The sequence below is a fragment of the Chamaea fasciata genome, unplaced genomic scaffold, assembly GCF_029207755.1.
Source record: "Chamaea fasciata isolate MVZ Bird 193981 ecotype frontalis unplaced genomic scaffold, bChaFas1.0.hap1 SCAF_3, whole genome shotgun sequence".
Lineage (NCBI taxonomy): Eukaryota > Metazoa > Chordata > Aves > Passeriformes > Sylviidae > Chamaea > Chamaea fasciata.
The window spans coordinates 22,218,457-22,241,568 of NW_027094088.1; the positions used below are offsets into that span (position 1 = coordinate 22,218,457).

The following is a 23,112-nucleotide window of genomic DNA, read 5'->3' on the forward strand; positions in this document are numbered from 1 at the left end:
CTGTCTGTCTTAGTTCATAGGTGTGAGGTAGATGAATTGGCTGACTTTAAAATGTTGATTTCTAATGTATGTTGTATAACGTCCTGCTTGGTTACCAGGGGACTGGAAAATAATTAAACTTCATCATGTGACATAAGAACAGCTGTCCAAATACGGAATAGAAATATTTCTAAATATGTCTGTCTCTTCTGCACCACTGTTAAAAGTAATTTCCATTTGGCTGAGGGTTTCTATAGGTGCTAAGGTATTGTAGTCTTGATAAGTTTGAGGGTTTTTTAGTTCTTTGTGTTGCATTGGTGATGTCAGCTGTGGACTCCCTGCTGAAGTGTCTAACTTACTGATATTTTTCCTTTTGTAACTTCTAACTCATAGGGATTATTACTGTTTATCTTCATTGTTATATAGCGCTTTTTGTTATGAACTTCTGCTTGCTATTGAATTGTGAAAGAAAACAGCATTTTTAGGCAAAATTATCCTTCCCTTGACTGTGGAATTACAAATTCATGACCATCCTAAGATTTCTTCTAAAAAAAACTTGTCACTTTTGACTTGCAATTCAATTTCAACCATAGTTTAATTACTGTGATAGGATTCTGAACTTGTAGGTTACTGACAACTGCAGCACACTCATGTCTTTATGCAAGTGTCTCCCTCATCTCATCTACTCATTATACATTGTTAGTGTGGTTTGTTGCGGTTTTTAGCCCTTAAATCACATTTTAGCATTTAAATCACATTTTACATCGTTACACAGTGTTCACTAATAATAATGACATCATTCTCTTGCATTGGTGGTGATTTCATGACCTCTGGTTCATTACCTCTTCCAATCTCAGTACGTTGAAGACTGAAAAGGTCCTATTTTAACACTCTGCCATGCTAGTTCAAGTTTGTCAGAGACTGAGCAGGTAGTGGGTTTGCTTTCTTGCCAGCTTCCTCGGGTGTTGCTACTGTAACATCCTCCTGCTTACTCCAACTTATCTCCAATCAAACAGAGGTAAACACTTGGCACTGTCCACTTTTTGAGTTTTTCTAAGATGTAAGGTTACCACAGGGAATGTATTTTCATAAAAGCCCTGTTGAAGAGGCTCTTCCCAAGTCATGCACTTGTTTGTCTGTTATCCATATGATCACATTTACTCTGAGGATAATGTCATCTGTTCCAGAAGTGATGCTGCAAAAGTGAGATTTCAGATATATTTCATCACAACATTGTGTCCTCTATGCAAAATTTTCACCAGCACATCTCCCACAGTAGTATACCATGAATGCAGAATCTGTGATTCCACCAGCAGAAGCCAAAACTAATTCTTTTTTTTCCTTATAATCTTGTACAGCAGACCCTCATTTTAGTTTAGTGCATTTTGCCTCCGTGGCTCAGAGTCCCGCATATCTGGAAGATGTGTCAACATTTTGTTCCAAACCAGTGTATATTTTTCTTCTTTTAGAATAGCGTGTTGTAAATTAAAAGGGATGATATAAATGGTATTGAGGGAGCTATAGTATCCAGCTGGTTTGTAAGTGATGTAAAAGGCTGCTCCCAGGAGTAGAGCACACTGTATGTTTTACAGTGAGAATTCAAATTCAGTCAGCATTCTGAAACAATAGCTGTTCAGAGGTGATAAAGCAAAAATGTGGCTTGGGCATGCCTCCTTACTTTAGAATTAAATCAAATGCTTTTCCAGGGCAGGGCCCTTAGCACAGTTCTCCCCTCTGACTTCCTTTTTCCTTCCTGAAATATAATCATCACTGTAGGTTCTCCTGTGCTCCTGAGAAAAACTGTTTCCTTAATACACGTACATTGCAATTAAACCTCTTAAACATCATTTTAGTAATAATTATTTTAGGAATATTCCTGATTAAACCTGCCAATTAGTACAGACTAAGAGGAAACTAGAAGTAAATAATGACTTCTTTCAGTATGTTTTCCTATCCAGAATACTCATAGATAATGAGCAGAGGAGAAGACAGTTGGCAAAATTGAACTATACCTCTTCTTTCGGGGGCTTTCAGTCTGGTTTCTAACTGAGGGAGGAGAGGAACAATAACCAAGCAGAATTAGGATGTATAAAGGCTTTTAAATGCAGGCTTTTATTTTTTCTAATTCTTATCTATTTTATACTCTGTTAAAGTGATCATCTTCTTATACATACTTAATCTCATGTTTCTCCAGTGATAGAGACAAAAACTTGAAGATGCCTGAGTGTCACACATTTAACCTGTGGTCTTGATGTGATTTGTCCAGATCATGTTGCTAAGGAAATCTTTAGGGTCTCGTCAGTATATAAGGACACTTCCTTCCTTCCTGAATGAAGATCACAGAAGGACTTCCTGTGGTAAACCAGTACAGTCCTACTGTAGTAGCAGTGTTACGTTTGACATGATAAATGCAGAAATAGTACTAAGAGTCACAGTGGCTGAGCCTCAGGGTCTTTCTGAATCCAGACTTGTTTGGATGTTTTGAAAGAGAAAATGAAATTGTCACATGGTTGCTGATTACATAGTGACTGAATTGTTTGAAACTTGTGTGCTTTGGGAGTCTGCAGCTGGGAAATCCCCAGCATGTGACTGGTACAGCTGTGTTTGATAGTGTGGTTAAACTTTACTGCAGGCCTGAGTATTTCACCACATTGTATCTTCTACCTGCCTGTTGCAGCATTCCAATAACTGCCAGACATTCCTTGTCTTTGAGAATTTGCATCAGGGTTTGAACACCTGAGCTGCTTGAACTGTGCTATTGATAAAGCAATGGGGAAACAGAGCCCCAAGTGAGGCAAAGGCAAATTTCTCATTAAGGGTGAGTACACTTGCTTTCAGTCATCTGCATTTGTGCCACACTGCCAGAGGATACAAATCAACCGTTAGGAAAAGGGGAACTTCTGGACTTCTGCTTTTCTTCAAGCTATTTTTGTGCTTATCCATCCCCATCTTGTTCCTGTGTTTCATCCTCCTGTGGCATCTTGTCAGCAGTGGATGTAGTGTGCTGTTTGGAATGGGAGCTCTTTGTTACTTATTGGTACAGTGCCAAGGATAAAGAGACACAGCTCCTAAAGGGGTTTATAAGACTTTTTGTAATATAAATCCAATATCCACTGCTGGTTCCTTGGTTGACTTGTTTTGACCCACTGTGTTGTCTAATGTGGAAGTGTTGGCACTGCCACCACATTCCCATGGGAACAGGGAGATGCTGCACTGTGAAGTGACCCCTCAGAGGCCTGTAAGACAGGCTTCTAGCTACTTCCTTGGAAATTTGGATCATTAACCAAATGATCCAAACCATCCCTGTGGTGAGTTCATCTGGTAAGTAGTCAGCCTTTTCCACATTTCTGCCACTCCTGGAGGTTTCCTAATGCTCCGTGGGCTCCTCTGTCTCTCCCGGAGAGAAACTCGTAGCACAACCTGGTAGCAACCAGCAAGCTCCATGGCATTCCAAGGAACCACCTCTTCTGGAGCTTGGGGTACCAATTATGTGGTCCCTAGAACACTGTGATCTCTGACCAAAGCAAGCTACTAAGAAATAACTGATCTGATATAGAAATTAAAAAAAAAAAAAAGGCAGTGAAGCACCAAGTTACAAAGTCTTACATACTGTGAGGAAAAACACAATCTTTTCCACTGTTTACAGAATATTTGCAGGATGGTGTCCCTTGAAAATACATTTAGCCTTTGCTTCTGAGATTTAGCACATATTTCTTTCATATGTGTGATGTCCAGGTAGAATCCAGTGGGGCTCTGATATTTCTCCTCTGTCTCAACTCTGCCGATTTGGGGGTTGGAGAATGGTGCCACTTTAATCTTTCTGCCAAAGCTTTGCATAACATTTCAAATACATTTTACTCTTTGTGTGTATCACCTCATGTTTTTGAAACCAGGTAGGGCTTTTTCTCTGATATTTAATGAATTATTTCAAAATGCCTAATAGAGGGAGATATTCCCAGTAGCTTCCTGGAAGGATTTGGCTCATGTTTAATTTTATGCCTGAGATTTTTCACCTGTGGCGGCAAAACATCTGTGGTGCAATACTGTAGCATGTTAACTTTGCCTTCTCTAATTCTCAGTGTAAGTTGTGTTGAATAAGTTTGATGTTGGTGCTCAGGGTTGCTTGTTATCGGCTTTAAACTGTAAGAAGCAGAAAGGAAAGTTGTACAAATATGTGTTGTTACTTTTAAAATACAGTACAAGATTATCTGCAGATTGGTATATTTGTCATATGATATTGTTTATTTTTATAAACAATATAAAATAAATTATTTTTATAAATAATATATTTATAAATAATTTTTATGAAGTTTTCAAAAAAGTTACCCCTTTGCAAGGCCTTTAGGTATTCTCTGCCTTCACTTCTTTCATAACAAAGAGCAACCTGTGCTTTAGTGGATCTGGTTAAGTAGTCAGAGGGTAGCAAGAGATGACAGAAACGTTTGAGAAATGCAGAGCATGGTGCAAGGATTAGCACAATAGCAAAAAAAATCATGAGATGAGCTATTATTATTCCCCCTGTTTGTTGGTTCCTGGTTTCCAAATGTTATTAATATTCCTCTGTATTTTGTTTGAGGAAGTAGTCAGATGAAAGGTCACAACTGTTTCATGAAAGTGGGTGAATCACATACTGATTCACTGTGTACAGGCAGTGAATGCTCCATGTATTTGTGACTGTGCATTTCTCTATTAGTTTGCCATCTGTTCTGTGGAAACCTAAATTACTAGAGATGAAGACGGCTGCAAATCACTTAAACAGAAATGATGTTGCAATATAACTTGATGGACTTGAAGAGGAAATTGCATTGTTCGTTTAAATCACGCACTCAGTGCAAATTTAGGCTGCATCCCCCCACAAATATTTGAGATAAAAGTTAGATGGACAGGTATGTACTAGGCAGAAGTAGGATGCACAATCATGCCCAGTGCTTTGGTCATGAGATGGAGAATGTGCTCGCGTCAGACTTTTGTGATCAAATGCAAGGGCTGTAGCTTAAACATGTGTTGCCTCCCCAGATTCTCACTTTAAAAACCCAGCTGGGCTTGGGGTCAGGGTCTCTGTGACAGATCATGTGACCCAGAACAGCAGTTTTGCTCTTGCTTTCCCATCACTGGCACTGGAGAAGGGAAAATTCCCACAGCTGAGGTCAGACGAAGACAGAGAGGGGAAAATCACGTTGCAGACAAAAATTTGGGGAAAAATAATCACCAGAGATTGTAATCAGGATGATGGAAGAGTCTGGGTTAGTTTTGTTTGCTTTTTCTCTAAGATTGTCCAGGGGCAAAATTGACACATTTTTAAATGCCACATCTGCTCAGTCATTTGGCAAATGTGCCTTACTTCTCTTACCACCAAATTATATAACACAGTGGGATCGAGGCAGCCTCACGTGCTTGGCCACAGCCTGGTGGGTCACTTGACAGGATGAGGAACATAATACGATAATCAGGGAATCTTGTCTTTCTTTCTCTTTTCCCCCTCCAACACAGACAATTTCATGCCTGTGGGAAGGTGCTGTGCTGGCAGTTCTGGGAAGTGACATGTTGTCCCCTGAGCAGGCACCACGCGCACACGGTTCCACCACGTGCTGATCCCGTGCGTGCCATGACACCGCACTCGTCCCTCATCCTGATGGGACAGCAGCCTCATTCCCATGTGGAAAAACAACCTTTAGGGCTGAAAAAACACAGCAGGCCAGCTCAGGCATTTGGCCTTTGTTACTACACCTTCTTGCCAGGACTGGCACAACTTTTAAACTGGAGAATTCCCTGTAATTTCAGCCAGAGCAGACGAGAGTCCATCTTATCAGTACTGATGGAAATGTGAAGGCCCATCTGCTAGAGGTACTAGCTTTCACTTGAGTCAACAAGTGTAATTCTCACAAATTGTGTAGTACAAACCTTTCAAACTGCCTAATACAGCTGCAGGTGCAGCTGTGATATGGGCAGGGGGCTGCATGGTCATTAAGCAATCCATGGCTGGATACTGCTGCATGAAGTAAAGAGATAAACAGTCCTGCTAGAAATGCAGGTGAATCTGCTATAAATTACTTGGAATCCCAATCCACATTTAGGATCTTATCTAGGAAAGTACTGCTGACCTTCTGTATAGGACTGAAGCAACTGAAAGCTAAGCAATTTCATTGATACATTTCTGGAGTGAGGCCTGAGTTTCTTCTAAATGACAAGTTTAATTACAGCTCCTCTGCTCTGACCTTTAGTTGGCTTTATGTAGGCATCCAGGCTTGCAAGTTGTACATTGTACAAAGGGAGTTTGAGTTTGGTTTTCTCTTACTACACCTACAAGTGGAATGCCAGTCTGATGCACTCAGAAATGAAAATAAACACTGAGCAGAGCAAGCAGAAGCACTGTGGGACATGAGGGTTCAGTATAACTGCACTTGTCTAATGCCATCCTGAAGATTGATTTTTATCTTTTTTTAAGCAGAAATAAGTCTAAATAAATGTATTTTCCACCCTTTTCTCTTCAGGTGATATGGGATTAATTTCTGTGGCACTGAGCAAATTTTGTAAGTTTTTCAGTGCACATCTTTGGAATTACCTTACAACACATGTATTGAGTATTGCTTCATTCTAGAAGCTGTGTTTTCTGCAGCTAAATGAAGGCTTTAAAACTTGATTTGGAAAATGAACTGACAAAACTGCGAAGAGAGAGCATGTCTTTGTAAAATATCTGTGACTATTTACCTTCAAATGTGTAGGCATTATGCAATATAGGATCATGAATGTTTTATCTCCTCTTGCTCTTGTTAGGCATAGAGCTTATATCTTTTTGAGATCAAAATGTACAACATGCAAGGGGGAAAACTAGAACTCCTGATTCTCCCTAAGTTTTTTTGGTTTTGTTTGTCTGTGGGTTTGGGTTTGTTTGTTTGTTTTGTTTTGTTGTTCCTTTGTGTTTTTTGTTTTTGTTTTTTTACAATTATTTGTATAAAAATCTCTCTTCCAATGAGCATGTTATGCTGTTTCCTGTGTGACTGTATGCAAGAGGAAGAAGCAGCTGGGCTAAAGAGATGTGTTTGTGTGTGCTTAAATACCCCATTATTAACAAGTGAGATGCTTTCCTGAAATCAGGAGGTTTTATTGATGCTCTTTATTTCTTGGAGTTTTATCTTAAAGAAATGGTACTGCATTTTAAAAGATACTTAAGCATGTCATCAGTTCTGGGAAAACTTAGCACAGGTTACTTGAATACTTAAATTAATTGTACGAATGGGCAATATTAAGTCATCTTGGGGGAGGGAAACACGTATGCAGAAGGAGCTGGGTTTGGGGACATAAGCAGGAAAACCACTGAGTGAGTAGGAAGCTCATCTTGGGTAAGAGTAAAGAAAAGCTGAGCAAGAGCTCTCAGAGCAGGATCTTGCTTTACCCGCTGAGGGGCACGTTCAGCTGTCTCATTTGTTTGATTCTTGCACAGCTGGGAAAGATCTCACCCTGTAAAAGGGCTTGTTAGTTTTATCTTGAAAGGAGACCTGATAAATAAATTGGGGGGCGGGGGGGGGGGGAACAAAGAATGAAGTTGGTTGTTGTTTCTGCCTTCTCTGTGTGGGAGGTTTCTCACCCTTCAGCTGGAGTGCAAGTACTCAAGGAGGCTGAGTACCTGGAGCTGGCACAGCTGAGAGGCTGAAACTGGTGTGGAGCACAGCCTGGAAACGGTGTCAGACGCCTCCTGAGAAGAGTCTGGCACTGAGGAAAGTTCCTGTGCTTTCAGCAGCAGCAGAGCTACTGCAGAAGAGTTTCTTTCCTTGGCTGCTCCCTCCCATTCCTCCACTGTGGCAAAGGCTGATCCAGTAACCTTTGCTGTGAGTGATGGGGTGAAAAGTCCAGTGAGCAAGGTGGAAGTGGAATGCTTTGAAATTAAAAATTAATACCAGTTATTAAAACTAATAGTTAAAACTAATAATTATTTGTGAACTTAATTAAAGCAGCACTATTTTGGAGTTAAATTCTATATCAGTATCTTTTAACTGGAAAAACCACCTGAGTTTTGGCAAGATGCTCAGGTTAAAATGTTAAGAGCTGAGTAGTTTGGTGCCAAAGTTAAATGTGCTTCCTCAGTGATTAATGATCAGTCTCAGTCTCCACGAGAACGTGGTTTCACAAGCCCTTCTTTCTCACAGTAGTGTGATCTGCATGTCACTCATTCCTGCCTGCTGCCACCATCACTTACATATTCACTTGTGCCAGTGTATCAGCTGATGAGGCTGCACAGTGAGTTAGATTGGAAAGCTAATTAATTCTTTCTAAAAACCTTTTTTGTGGGGAGGAGAAGGGGTAGGAGGGGTTAATTTTCCTTGATACAGTTCAACATGTGCCTGTACCAGCAGTTGTCCTGGCACAGGTAAGGTTGTGGTGTAAGGTGAGAGTAAACTGGAGGGACCAAGTTGTTAACGCCGCACTCTTGCCGAGATGTTTGTGAAAATATACCTTGTTTTGGTGCAGAGCAGCAGGAAAGAGGATGTAACCAACTCTCCTGGAAATTTCTGGGTTACATGTGGTTATTTGGCTCAGAACAGACCTAGCTCGGAGTGCCTGTGGGTGCCCATTCAGATCCCTTTTTTCTGTAGCAGACTGAACAGGAATCACCTCGCTTCTAAATTCTGAAAGAGCAGGCTGTGCTAGAATGGAATGGATGTGAGTTTATTCACTGGTAGAGAGAAAAAAACCCAAACCAACCTGAATTTTTCTGTATGATGCTGTTGATCTTGGGTGCAGTCATCTCGTCCTTTACTCCACTGTGCCCTGGGCACTGCTGCCACAGGAGATGTGGCCTGTGGTGCTGCACAGATGTGTGTCCCTTCCAGGCACTGGCCTCAAATCTGCCTTTCTTTGTGCTGTCAATCAGCCCTCCTGGACTGTCTTCTTCACTGCACAGCCTGTGTACTCCTTGCCTGGATATCCCACGACTTTCCCTGAACTTTAGTTCCCTCTGGTACAAAGGTTCCTTGTCTTCCTTTTTCCAGGTGTAGTACAATAAGATTTTGCTCTTTATCCAGTGCTTTCTACTTAGAGTTCTCGCAACTAAGTGTGCACCTCCTAATTTCTTCCACAGAAAAATAGATACAGGTGATGATAGCAGTGGAATACAATCATAGGCTGTTCTCCATCAGGATATGGAATAGTTCAATAGCTATCCTGGCTTCAGGCCACTGCTCAAGTAATGTGCATTTTAACCATTTCTTTTGGCAGCTTGATTTGCTTATTTTTGTGTTTATATATCACGTTTCTGTGGTATGCGTTTTTCTTCTCTATAGATTAATTGTGCCATTAAATAAAGTTAATGAGAGACAACCAAATGCTGCTGTGTGTCTGCAGGCATCTTGCTTTGCATACCTGAGACCACACTCGTCCATATCACTTCTGTTTTTCCAGTCCCAAGTTCTTCCTGAACTGAGCACACAGTGCTGTCCTTATGTAGATGGATACCTGCTCAACCCCCTGTGATGCTGTGAAGCTCCTTCACCTGGATCTAAGGAAACAGGTTCATGTCCGAGTCGGAAATCAAGAGCAACCTGCACGTTCAGTGACGTGATTCAGAAACCTGGGTGGGATCAGGGTTGTGTCATATGACACAATGAGAAGCTAATGATATTAAAGGATAAAGAACAATAATTATCCCCTGCTGTTTGCTGTAGTAATTTCATTATAAAAACTCATTGATCCCTTCAGTTCTGTGTATGATTTGTTAACTGCTCAACTGTCAGAAGCCTTTCTCCAGATTTTATTCAGTTCTCAGGTAGGCAATTTTCCCATCCGAGTTGACATGATTTTGCCTGAGAAGAGGACCAGGAGAGAGCATTTTACAAGTCTGTGCCACGTAGCAGTGTTAAGAGCCTCGCAGCCATCTCTGTAAAGCCCAGGGTGACAAAGCAGCAAAGCCACCCCACCAGCTCTGCCTGGCACTCGCCCTCACACCCAAGGTTATCTTTGCTGTGGTTTATGTGGATGCTCCCGTCCACGTCCCAGTAGATCAGCGATGTGCCGCGTTTTTCTGCTCCTCACGACTTCAGGAGGCCCTTTCTCCTGAGGTTGCCAGCAGATTCCTGAACTGGGTTGCCAGCAGGAGTCTCTGGGGCGGCAGGGAAGGGTTTCCCGGAGGTTGTGTTCTGCCGCCTTCTCGTGGTCACTGTTCCGCTTGCAGCCTTCTCTCCAAGGCCGGCACTGCCCGGGGCTGCTCAGCCCTGACGCCGTGCCTGAAGGGCAGCGGTGCTGTCCTGGCTCCGCAGAGGTGGCCTAAAAGTCACGAAAAACATTTAGGAAGAAAGTCTAGAGGAGAACCGCGAAGATGCTCAGAGGGCTGGAGCGCCTTTCCAGTGCGGGCAGGCTGGGAGAGATGTGGTTGTTCAGCCTGGAGAAGGCTCCGGGGAAACCTCGCTGTGCCCTCCGGTGCTTAGAGGGAGCCTGTGAAAACAGGGAGAGCAATTTTTTACTCGGGAAGATAGTGATAGGGCAAGGATGAACAATTTTATACTGAAAGAGGAAGGATTAAATTAGGCATTAGGATGAAATTCTTTAGTGAGGCACTGGGACAGGCTGCCCTGAGAAGATGTGGCTGCTCCATCCCTGAAGTGTTCAAGGCCAGAGTGGATGGGGCTCTGAGCAGCCTTGGCATAGTGGGTGGCATCCCTGCCTGTAACAGGGGGTTTGGCGCTAGATTATCTGTGAGGTTCCATCCCAAACAATTTCATGATTCTATGATAAATTCTTAACAGAGGAGCTTTGAAACAAAGCTGATTTGAACTGTGATACTGGGACTTCACTGACACAATTCAGTTTCAGGTTTAGTTTTAAGGTCTGCTTGGCTGTCTCAGCAATCACTTTGCTGTTCCTTGAACTCAAAGGGAGGAAAATTTGTTGGAGAAGTACAAAACATTAGGTCAAGGGATCTGAGTTATTGCTCCATTTCAACTGTAAAGTGTTGATGAAAGTTTGGATGTATCTTTTTTCCTACCATTTCTCCATTTTCTGTATGGAGAATGAAGTGACAATAACAACTACTCTATGACAGTGTTTGGGGGCTGATTGAAACAAGGTTCTCAGTGCAAAGAATATATGGTGTAAAAACCAGTAATACATTTCCCAATAGAGTAGGATCCAAGTTCTTTCGGAGATTCTCATCTCAGGGGTTGTATTTTTTAAATGCTTGTACAAAATCAGGGTTACCTCATGCCAAATATAGATCACCATTTTAAGTTGTTTTTCAGTAAATTCTTCCTGCAAAGCAGAAGAAAACTAAGAAAAAATATTTACTTTTCATGTAGGCATTTTATAATATGTTTTAAAATATGTTTAGACCTAAATGATTAAATAATTGATTAATTAATCAGTTGTTGATTTAACCTTTAAATTAAAAAAAAAATTGGAATAACTAGAAAGTAATAACAATTTCATTACTGTCTAGTATCCATCCAGCTGTAGTGATGTACAGGTGAAAATTCTACCAAGTACCCTCCTGATAATTAATAACTCTTCTAATAGAAACAAATTCACATGCATTTTTCTGCACTTCTGCAAAGGAGTAAGTATAGAAATGAAGAAGTTCATAAGAAATTAGTATTGTCTCCAGCCAGTGTCACTTTTTTCTACAATGGAGCAGTAATCCATTTTACTTTGTATCTCCAGAGTGTGGCAGTTAGGGAAGGACTTAATTAGGAAAGATTTTCATGCGTACAGATGGATGAAGAGGTGTCTCTGGTTTTGTCTCTCAGAGGCCATTGTTCAGGACTCAGCAGATGGACAACTTTAGATCACTTGAATGTAACAACTCAATTTGGGCAGCAAATTTAGGACTGATCAAAGCTAATTCAAGGGGTGGTAGATTTATGCTAAATGGGCTGGAGCTCAGAGTGTTGCAAAGTGTTGCTGTTAAAAGCATCCGTGATGGATTTGCTGTGGAGGAAATGGCAGGAATGCAGTGGCTGTGTCTGCTCAGACCAACCACATGCTTCTGTGCCTGTGCCCCATGGCAAACAGCTGTTGGCAGGGCTGTGACAGCTCCCTGGCATCCAGGGGTTTGAGTCACTAAAGAGTTGCTGAGACTTCAATACATGTGTGGCTCCCCACCTGTGTGGCTGTGATATCCTGCCCTTAGGAGTAAGGACCTGCCTGAGATTTGTAAATGCTCGTGGGCAAAAGGAGCTACGAAAGCCAGAGGGTCTGCAAACAGCCAGAAGGTTTTCTTAGTGAATTGCACACTTGGCGTGGAAATTGCTGTGCTGGTCCCTGGCCGACTGTATAAGCACATGGTGTGGGTTTGGGATAAAGGGATAGGGTAAAAGGGAAGACAGGAAGGAAGAGATTAATTAAAGAGGAAAAAAAGAGACTAATAATTATTGGGCATGTCAGTTTTTTAATAAGTAGCTTATCCTGATAATTTTGACTCATTCCATTGTATTATCTGGTTTTACCCAATTGACCGATGCACTTTTCTCCTTAAAGAGCCGTTTTAAACATATCCCTTATAATTAACTCCTCAACCTGCATTGTTGTCAGTGAAGTCAGCAAATGCCTGCCTTTAATTCTTCTCTAAATATGGAAGACCTAACCCATTTCCTACTCTTTTTATATAGATCTTTCAAGTTTGTAAGGGTCAAGCCTTTTAAAAAAATAATTACTTAACATGTAGCAGGGACAAAGTTGATTTTTCCAAATAAATTACTTCTAAATTAATATTGCTAATATTTACTAAAACATATTAACCCTTTGTTTCCCTTCTTTTTGTTCATCTTGTCTTCAGATTTTTGAGTTTATAAGCCTTTTTGTGGTGATATATATTTCCAAATAAGCTATATTTTTATGTATAAGAAATAGTTTAGATATAGCAGCCAAGACATTGAATTTTTAATGATAAATATTATAGATACTACTAATTTCTACAAGTAAAGTTAATAATGTTTCTTCTTGCTCTTACATGAAGATCAAACCACTTAATACTAGGATTTACAACTCATTCTCTGGAATTTTTATCAGTGTTAACTGGGAGTTCTATTTACTAGGCAGATAAAAAATAAGTAGTACAAATAGAGTTAAGGTTAAAGAAAATATTTGAGTAGAAGATAGTAGATGTGAAAAATACATGTCTGAATGGCAAAGCACTGGAATGCGATCCTGGGTTGACACAGAACTTCCAGCCTCAGAGAAAAAGGGAGAACCATGGGTGGGTCTTTCAGAACGCAGTGAGGAAATCCGTTGGTTGCATGAAAAATTCACAGCAGAGATTAAAGTAGTTCTTCAGCCACTGGAAATTTTTTTTCTCGGTTTCTGTATGTCTGGTAGTTGGCTCATAAATGTTTTCTTATACACGCGGGGCCAGAGACTAGCTAAGAAGGTATTTGAGTTCGTCATCGGTTCTGTTTAAAAATGCACTTGAATGGAGCAGCCGCTGGATGTCTCTCTTGCTCAGCGTTCATGGACACGGACCGGCCTCTCAATGTGACCAGCCTACATCTGGGAAAGATAAATGGGTCAATGTGGGAGGCCAGCTGCTCACTGCTGCCCAGCTGACTGGGGTGATGTGACACGGCTCTCAACACAACAGATTGTGAGGTATCAGCAAGATCAACAGATGAGAAATGCATTTTTCTTCCATTACAAGAGCACTTTTTTCCCCTCCCCATTCTTCTCAGCTGTGCTCTGTGCCAGTGTGCTAAACCTGCTGCCAAGAGCTGAAGATTATTTGAAAAATAAGTTGAAATTTGTAATGCCTTTCTCAATAGTTATCATACGTAAGGAAGTACTCTGTTAAGCTGGATAGAAGAAATACACCAGGTAAATGTTCTTTTTTCCTGCCAGGGGTTTCTGGCCCAGATCAGTTAAGCTGGGACCAACTTCATATAAAAAAGAACTAGATTTCCCTTTTCTGGAATAGTCTGCACTCTCTGCTTTCTCTGGTCTCAAACAGAATTGAGAGAGACATACATTCAGAACTCCCAATGTAATCCTGCTCTGAAAAAGTAGGCATTAGGAGACAATTTTGGTTATCTGTGTGAATCAAGGGTCCAGGACCAGGTCTTTGTCTTGCTCAGCTGCTGTGTTGGAAAGGCAGTGGAAATCTTTCTGTAGGCACATTTTCAGCTCTTGTTTGTTCGAGGCATCAAAAATACATGAATGCAGCAAAATGCTTCAGAAGTTCTTTGGAGGTTGAGAACCTCAGAGTGTCTGACTTGTGTAGAATCAAAGAGTTCTGTGCTGCTGCACAAGCACGGAGCTCTCAGAGGTGGGGAATACAAGGCAGAACAGAGTGGTGCCTCAGGCAGGGCTTTCAGAAGGACCCATGAAGGTGAGTGCAGGGAATTTGTGTTTCAGTGATCTAGCTAGGGAATTTGGGATTTGGTTGGGATGTAATAGAGATCTCTAAGTTTCAAGGTAATGTGATGACTAGATCATTTTTTCCATTCCTTAGTTCTCCACACTGTTTTCAGAAAGTTTCATCTGTATATTGTGAAATAGTGTATTTCCTTATATTCCTATTATATCTTTAATCCTTTAAGTTAAAAACCAACTTAGGTTACAAATTCTGAATGCTAAAAGTCTGATCAATATTTCAGGATTTTGCTGGATTTTTTTTCCTGTGTATTTTTTCTCAGTATATATGAAAAGAGTTACATAACTTTTGACTTTAGTGGTTGGCCAATATTTGAGCTTCTCTAGTTTATTTATGTCAGAAATGTTTATACAAAGTGATGTATCTTTGTGTACACTCTTTGTAATCAGAGTAGGATTAAACTGAGGTCCTGTTTTCCTGAATGTAGCAGGGAAAAAGACAATAGGAAACAGCTCTTTTGGCAGTAGCCAAAGCCTCTCTCTTCCATCAGGGCTGCACTCAGAAAACCCTCGCTCCTTTTTTTTTCTTCTTTGTGGTAATTCAGGATCATTCTACAAAGTGTTTCACTGATTTGGGGTATTTTCTTACCCACATTTGTAACATTTCTGACTGTGCCACACAATTTTGCTAAAACATCACATACACACACTTTTGTGTTTGCATCCACATGGCTCAGATGTTTGTTTTTTTTTAATTTGCTTGTCTTGTGGCTGGTGCTTGGGAGGCAAATACCTATTTGTCTGTATCTTCAGTTATATTTCAAACCCATTTTCTTCTCTAGGACTACAAACCAGTTCCCTTCCACTCCGTTTTCTGCTGGGTTTCTCTGAGGCCATTCAGGAAAACAGGCAGGAAAAGAAGTTTCTCCAACAGTGAAATTTAAGGAATATCAGAAGTGTCGTTTTACAGTCTAAACTAAGCATATAGCAGGGAAGGTGCTCATTGCCATGTTCTGAAAGTCTGGGGTAGACAAATCTGCATTTTGCTATACTGAATATTTAACAACCCTTAGTCCTTCTGGATTTTAGCTTTTCCAGGCTTTTATTGAGAAAGATGTTTGCCTAATCCTGACTATGTATAAAAACAATAATCAGAATTGGTTATTCTGTGCAAGAGCCAGATTGCATGGTTGTTATCTTAGACTGGCAGTGAAAGTCCTGGGGAGCTATTTAATTATGTAAATTAGTATGAAATTAGAAAATTATGTTTACTTTGAATTTTGGGGGCGGGGGGATGTTTGGTTTTTTCCCCTGCAAAATCAAGAATAAGCATCTTCAAAACATATGGTTTGTTTCTGTAACTTTTAGCTAGATTTAGCAATTGCTTCAGGTTAATAAGTAGTTATCTGTATCTTGCAACAACATTTGTCAAAACTCCCAGTAGTGTGGATGTCTTAATATTCTTCAATAGGAGAAATGAAGGGAAAGGGATAATAATATACACAGATGTACAATGAAGTACAGAGCTGTGTAGTTCCAAAGGTTTTTTTTTAACCAAAAGCAAGTGTCCATTTAAGTCTAGAATTATGGAAGAAAAGTGAGTATGTAATTATGTTCATAATCAGAGAGGTACTTTTTTGGTGCTTAATCTAAATAATGTAAAATATGTAGGTTTTTGAGCAGCATAGAAAACATGAAAGTTGATAATGTAGGAGGTTGCTGTGGTCTAGGGAAAAGAAGAGGGACTGGATTCTAAAATAGTGAAATTCAGCACAGCTCAGTTGGAGCTCTGTATTTCTATTGATGTACACTAGTTGCAAATTGGTTTATGATTTCAAGTTGCATAGAAACAAAGCAAACAAACAAAAAAGTTCTGTTATGAAACCATCCATCTAGGAAAACATTTGGGGAAGAAAAAAACAGTGAAAACAGCACTCTTTCTAAATTAAATTTACTATTGCATTTAATAAAGTTTCTTAGTAGGGAGTTCCTGAAAAATGTGGACTGAAATGTGAAGCAAACTGTCAGTGCTCTTTTAGCTGGTACATATATATATATATATATAACATTTACAAGAATAAATTTCTTAATTTTTTTCATTACTTCTAAAGAAGCTTTCTAGAGAAAAAAGAAATATTTCATAACCACCTGGAGGAGCATTTGCTATGATTGTTTCCAAAGGAGCAGCTTAAGAGTTTCATAAATATCAAAGTTAATAGGCTCCTAGAAACAAGGAAAATTGCCTGTAGGTGATTTCAACTCATACAGAAACAGCTCTTCTCTGAACTGCAATTTTCTCTAAACTTTCTCTCTGGGCCTGTTGCCTATTACTGTGCTGTCCTGTTGCTGCCTCCTTTAGCTGTTTTGAATCAACAGTGGGTAGAGCAATACTTATATGAAATGTACTTGAGGGTGAAACATGATCTCACGAATTATAGAAAATAAACAATATTCAGTGTAGCTTGTGGCTATCGGCAGATCAGAAGCACTCTAATGGGAACACACTGGTTTTTTGAAAATGAAACAGCTATGCCACATAAAGCCAGAGTTATGGCTGGATTTGAGGAGAATATCTTCCAAAAAGTGGCTTCCAGATAGAAGTCAGAGAAATAATATTTTTTCATGTATTGGGTTGCTATTTGGTATGCAGTAGGAGATGCTTCTCCTTTATTTTTTGCCACTTTTTTCCCCCGTTTTGATGTTGAGGCACTTAATTGGTAACTTTTACTGAAAACATAAAATCATTGTTTTCTGCATAAACAGGATAATATGCATATGCCTCATAATGGTCATGCTTGGAATAAGAGCTCTTTTCTCCCCTTAAAGGTGCAGGAAAACCTTATCATTATTATTACACAGCTCACAGAATCATGCTTAGGAGAGGACGTGCAGTATGACTAGACATGCTAGAAGATTGGGTCTTCCTGTTGGGATTTCATGACAGGCTTTGAGTCCTGATGGACTTTCTGCTGCCAGAGCCTTAGAGCAGCCTAAAGGCAGCAGAGCTGATTTGACAGAAGGCAGCAGGATGCTGAAACAAGACTGAGTAGTGCTGGTTATTACACAGGAAGAGTCTAGTGAAAACTGCTGGGGCTCTCCCCATCAGGGCTGAGCTGGTTCCACCCAGGAAGGGCAGGTGAATTGTGATTTAGTTCAAAATATTCCATCCACACTTGGGATGCCCATTAGATACAAATGAAGAGGGCCTTGCTCTATTCTTCTTTACTCTTCCATGTTTTGGTAATTTCATTTTATGTGTAGACATCATGTTAGATATTAGCATTTCACATTCTTCACGTTTCCTAAATTCTTTGTTAGTGGGGAAGAAATATTCATGAAGTTATGGCATGTTTCAGAAGTCTGTTATCTGAAGTTTTACATAGGAGCTTTTATACAAACCTTTTTTTTTGAAAGCTGACTCTGGAAGTACATTGTTGTTATTAACATCCCTGGGGGACTGGCTCCCCCTAGAAAATAAATGTATGCTTCCTTCGCAAAGTTGATGTTGTAGTCTTGATTGAAGAGTGAGCTCTTAATTCCCTTAACCACTGTTTTTTAACAAATCCATCCCCGATTCTCTGTTGTAGAGTAAAATAAGGAAAAACACTTTTCCTCTTTCAGGCCACAAGTCAGCCTCTCCCTTCCTCCTTCTTGTCCGTTCAGCTGCAGTTGAACAAAAAACATCACAGGAATTTAAAGGGAGAAATATTATCCAATATATATTTCTTTTAATCACTATGTGCAATATAAAACAATACTTCATTCCCAACAGTCCACTCCAAAGCGTGTGTTTCTTCTTTCCCCACTTCACTAGTCTGAAATAATGAGGCAGGAGCCAGCCACACAGTGAGGCTGGCTCTGGACTTCTCTCACTGTGCTGTGGCTGTCAACATCAAAATTTCCATTACCTCTCTCTCCCTTAATTGTGAGGGTCCTTCTCTCCTCTTACTCTCTTTTTATCATTGATTCCTCCCTCCTCCTCATGACACTCTTTTGTTTTCTTGATTTTCCAAGAGCTTTTCAGTTTGCCCCACACTGGCAGGATGGAGTCCTACTGTATATATTTTGTTCTGACTGATTGGGGAAGCTGAAATTTAGCAAACCTTGGACTTCTCCAAGTTGCTGTGTGTAATTGAATTGTCTGGAGTTTTAATCATCATTGGATTATTCTGACATTCTTGATGCAAAAATATGCACATTAAAATAATAATGTAATTACAGAATTTGCTTTTAGCATGAATATATTGCTTTTTAGTGACACTGAAATTATTTACTACTCCCAATTTTATATATTGTTTTGACAGATATGCAGTGGGCTATGAATAATTTTAAGGTGGTGCAGTTTATTCCATGTTGCTTTAAAGCAAGGATTTCCCCCCTCCCCTTTTACCCCATCACATTTTATTATTAATGGACACATTTGAATTGTCAGCTTTCCCAAAACCTTGGTGTATTGGCTGGAATGATCAGATTAATTGCTTAACCACGTCATCACTCACTAGAAGTACTGAACATGCCCTTGCTCTTGCTTTATCTTTTTCCTAGCAGTTCTTCTGGGGTTTTTTTCTGTTTGTTTCGTTTTATTATTTTTTTATTTCTCCTGTTAGTTTAAGTATAAGAAATGCAAGCCAAAATAGCCAGCAATGTGGAAGTGCAGGCTTCCAGGAGCTGTGTGGGCTAAGAGTAAACTTTTGACTTTGTCTGGAGGCAGGATGCTAAGGCAGCTCAGCTGGCAGCTTAATGGTGATTGTCATGAATATTAAATGACAGAACCAAAACAAAACTCCCAAAGAGACACTTATGCACAAATCTTACATAGCAACACAACCAGCTCAGACAGCTGGCTCTCTGTAGGCTTTCTTGAAATAAAATAGTGCTGAGGCATATTAGGATGATTTTTATAAACCGGAAAGCCAATTTGTGATGCACTGTTTGAAAGTTAGAGGCCTTAATGATTTATAGCTTGAGGCAAAAATCTGTTTTCTGAAGTAGATAAATAGCAGGTAAATTATATCCATGCTGTTCTCCCTTAGATTAAGTGCTCCATAATATTTTTTGAGTTTTGTGCTGTCTGAAAATGTGTAAACAAACGTGTACAAGCCTTACTGTTAAAGTTCATACCAACTCCCTGGTGTGCTGGTACAGTCCCACTTTTCCCTCTGAAGTTCCTCTAACCCCTTTTTTTTGTTTTGATTCCATTTTTTGTTTTGGTTTGAGTTTTTTATCTAAAAAAAACCCCAAACACCACATTGCAGTGCACAGAATAATTAACTACATTTGAGTTTGTTTCTGTTTTGTGATTTGTCCCAGACAGGGTAAGAACTTGCTATTCACAGAGTTCCTCCTTTGGCTCCTGTGGTGTAAAGCTACATGTACCTCCTGCTACATGGAAAAAATTGCAAAAGAACTAAAATTCAAGAAGCCTGGATTTATTTGAAGTAACACCAACAGAGATCTGGGATGATTCCATTAACAGCACTGCAATCATGCTGGTTCTGAAGGGATATCTAAAGGTGAGACTTCTCCTAGACAGTAATCTTTGTTACATTTTTAAGTGGGGATCAGATCCCTGCACATACCTTCCTTAACTTTCGTGGTTGTTTAAATTTATACCAACTTAATGTGTGGTTCAGTGATTTCCATGCTCCAAAAGGAATGAACTGAAATAACAGAGTAGGTTTCCTCAGATAACTGCATGTCGGCATGATCCATTTTGTGGTATTATTCTGAGTATAAAAAGATAAAGTAAATCTAAACTATTTTTAGGTGCAATGAGTCAGTCTAAATGAGTTGATGGAAAAAGATATAAATGAAAGGACAGTCCAGTTAGAGGAAGTTATGGAGAGTAATGTTTTTATATAAACATTCTACATAATTCATTTGGCTTTCCAAACTCTGTCTATAAATCAAGAAGTGCTTTCTAGTAGCTCATGGGGGCCTCTCAAGTCACATGGTGCTAGCTGTCTACTTTTAGTTCAATTCCATTGAAAAGAGAATGTTTATATATATATATTGAAGTAAAATTGTAGAAGTATTTATTTAAATAATTAATGCAGGTATTCCAGTAATTATTATGTGACTACCAACAGTGTGTACAATGAAAAATACAAATGGCCAGCAGATTCCAGCTGTGAAGAAAATACATTCAGTGAGATGATTTTTCAGCTAGTACCAGGAAAACCCCTGATTTATTTCTATTGTTCTTAAATCGAACAGCCTAGTGGAGGGGTTTTTTGAGGGTAACATAAACCAGATACATTTCAAATACTTAGACTAGCTTATATTCATGTTTTCACAGTACCGTGAGGAGTTTACACCCACTGCCTCCAACAGACCTTACAAAAAAATGAGCTACAGTATTGTAGAATAATGGTTTGTAACTATTTTCCTGTGTATTAAAGCTTCCCATAAATACATATTACTTGGATCAACATGGGGTAAACCATACTCACTTCAGCTGAAAGATGAAGCACACAAAGTGATCACTCTTTGGAGTAAAGGAAGTAAAGTTAGAGTTCCATAAAGCAGCTTTTTTGGTACTATAGCCATCTTGGGCTCCCACCAGCCCAAATGTCCAGCCAACATTATCTTCCTCAAGAGGCTGGAAGTCACAGCAGAGATAAAAGTCACAAGGAATTTAAGGAAAACACCAGCTTATTTAACAGCTAGGAAGCCTATCATTAAGGATAGAAAAGCTGTAGTGAAGCTGAGAACTGTACCTTCATTTTTGTGTCCCAGGTCACTCTTCACTGGCTAAACTCCAGCCTTCTTTCTTAAACTGCAATGGGCATCATTTAAAGGTAAAATGGGAAAAATTGATAAGTTATGGACTGAACCGCAGCAGTGTGATTTGCCATGAATCCAGGCACCTGCAAGGTATCAAAGCCAAAGGCAACATATTTTTGGAAAATGAGATTGAGGTTGTCAAGCAAGGAGGCAGCAGTATGAGCTGTTTAATTCATGCTGATTTCCCCAGAACTGTATCCAAGGAGGATGTCACACTTTTCTGTTCTCAAGTTCAACCTTATCTCTGAAAGCATCAGCAAGTTTCACCTCTTCTGAAAGAGTACTCTCCTGTGATTTATTTATAATCTCCTGCTGTGTCTTTAGTAAGTAGAGTTTCACTCCCCTTCCTTTGCTCTGCTTCACATCATTCTATTCCACTGATATGCTGCTGCTTTACATATGAACCTTTCAGCAGCCTGTTTTCTTCCAGCTGCAAGCCATGCTGAACTCAGAGGAGACCACTCAGAGGAGGGGGAAGGAATTTATTTTATTTAAATATTAAATAATAATATTTAATGTGTAGAATCAAAGAGGCTCAGCACATACCAAACATCCCTGCTAAGCTCATGTTCTCAAAATCCTTTCAAGTTCGCTAAAATTGGTAGGTTGGTCTTTTACACACATTAATTCTGAGCGTTTTTCAGATATCCCCACAAGCCCATTTCTGCCTATCATTTTTGTTGTGTCAGAGTGTTATTTATTACCTGTTCAGTTTAAGAAATACATGGAATACAACATGTTTTGAAAGACTGTAAGACTGTTGCCTTTGTCTAAATTGCTGGATCTGTCTGTTGTGTATCTCAGGTGCACATGTACATTTGTCTTTGTGTAACATGAAAATACTTCACAAATGCCTTGAATGTCCTACTGCCCTATTCTTAAAAAGTCTTGCATCTAATTTAAAGTACAGAGCATGGTTAAACAATAAATAAGGGAAAAGCCTTGAAATGCCTGAGGCACTTCCAAGACATGTTACCTTAGAATGTAATCTCAATTTAAACATGTAATCCCTTTGATTGCCACTTTTGCCTTAAGTATACTTAGGTGTGCTGCACAGTTCAGAATGAACACTTTGCTTTTTTGTGGAACAATATTCATTCTTATTAGTAAAATTTTCAGGAGTTTTGCTCAAACCTAAAAACTAATAAAGGGATAAATGTAATGAATAATTTTGAGTTTACCTGGACATTTATCTGCAGCATAAAATAAAGGCTTTGGAGCCACAGCCCTCAACGAGGCAAATAACCTTCCTAGGATACTCCCAATCTGCCATGGTTATTTTGAACCAGTTATCAGTTTAATCTATAATATTACCCTCCAGGCAGTGAATTGCTTGGTAACTAAGTTCTGTGTATCCAACACAAATTATTTTAGAATCCCTGCAAAGCAGCACAGAACAAGGCACAAGGAAGTTTTCAGTCATCATCTAATTCTGTCTGCCCAAATTGGCTGAAACAAGTGCTACCTTTAAGGATTTTTTTTTTTCTATTCAGAGATTTTGTTGTCTACAAAAGAAGGATGAAAGCTCGAACTTTCAGCTCTACATTCAGACATTCCTACTAGCTTGGGCCTGGCTTGATTCAATTCATGTGTTTGACTCTTTGTACACCACTATCTGAGTTGCCATAATCTTTAAAGCCCAGGAGATACGCTGAGATGTGGATTAAAATTTTCACAATGCAAGGGTTTAGATTCAAGTCTTTTTCAAGGCTTTATCTGCTGCCTTTGCACAGTACGGGAAAACTTTCAGCAAAATCTGGAAGGTAAAATACAGATCCTGGGAGAGTGATTTCTTTTCCTTTTTGAGAGAGGTTTCTTTAAGTAGGGGGAAAATTAGGTCATATTTTGATTTCTCTTGGCTGGCTTATCTCCAAGATGGCCTGCACCCAGTTTCTCCTAAACTTTTTTGCTTCTCAGAAGGATAATATCTCATGTCAGAATGATAAAGAGTCATGTCAAGAAGTACTGCAGAACATGGTAAGCTGAACATTCATCAACAGTACAAAATTTCTGATGGCAACAGCTACAAATAACTTACAGGAAACATTAAAAGAAATTGTT

The 23,112-nt window shown here is 39.6% G+C and overlaps 1 long non-coding RNA gene across 1 annotated transcript; it reads left to right on the forward strand.

Moving 5' to 3' along the window:
• The first annotated feature begins 2,666 nt into the window (after positions 1-2,666).
• Positions 2,667-22,197, forward strand: LOC136287628 (uncharacterized). The gene is made up of 3 exons (XR_010720214.1): positions 2,667-2,797; positions 19,576-19,778; positions 21,004-22,197. It is a non-coding gene; the product is annotated as an uncharacterized lncRNA (long non-coding RNA).
• Positions 22,198-23,112: the final 915 nt, after the last annotated feature.